The sequence below is a fragment of the Fulmarus glacialis genome, unplaced genomic scaffold (assembly GCF_000690835.1).
Source record: "Fulmarus glacialis isolate BGI_N327 unplaced genomic scaffold, ASM69083v1 scaffold20928, whole genome shotgun sequence".
Taxonomy (NCBI): Eukaryota; Metazoa; Chordata; class Aves; order Procellariiformes; family Procellariidae; genus Fulmarus; species Fulmarus glacialis.
Window position 1 is genome coordinate 21,200 of NW_009229186.1, and position 269 is coordinate 21,468.

General features: G+C 68.0%; 1 protein-coding gene across 1 annotated transcript in view; it reads right to left on the reverse strand.

Annotated features, from left to right (window-relative positions):
* HVCN1 (hydrogen voltage-gated channel 1) overlaps window positions 1–141 on the reverse strand; it is a 5,739-nt gene extending 5,598 nt beyond the window's left edge. Inside the window, exon 1 of the mRNA XM_009583769.1 lies at window positions 110–141. The gene's annotated coding sequence lies outside the window, so the exon portion shown is untranslated. The remainder of the gene's footprint in view (window positions 1–109) is intronic.
* Window positions 142–269: the final 128 nt, after the last annotated feature.

Sequence of the window (269 nt, forward strand, 5' to 3'; positions counted from 1 at the left end):
AAACCCTTTTCCTGCCCCCGGCAGACACCCACGTCCCCATCTCCGTGCATCCATCCTCGGCCAAAGCTGACCGGGAGCTCAGCACGAGCTGCTCTTGGCCCACTGGAGCTGCCGTGGGTGCCCCCGGCTGCTCTCCCTCCCCTCGGCTCCCTGCAAGTGGGGGTCCCGGTGGGGTCTGCTCACAGCGGTGATGGCTGTTGGAGGGCATATGGGCTCCGGGCCACCTCGTCACCCGCTATAGGGGATGGAGACGGCCCCGCGCTGCCATC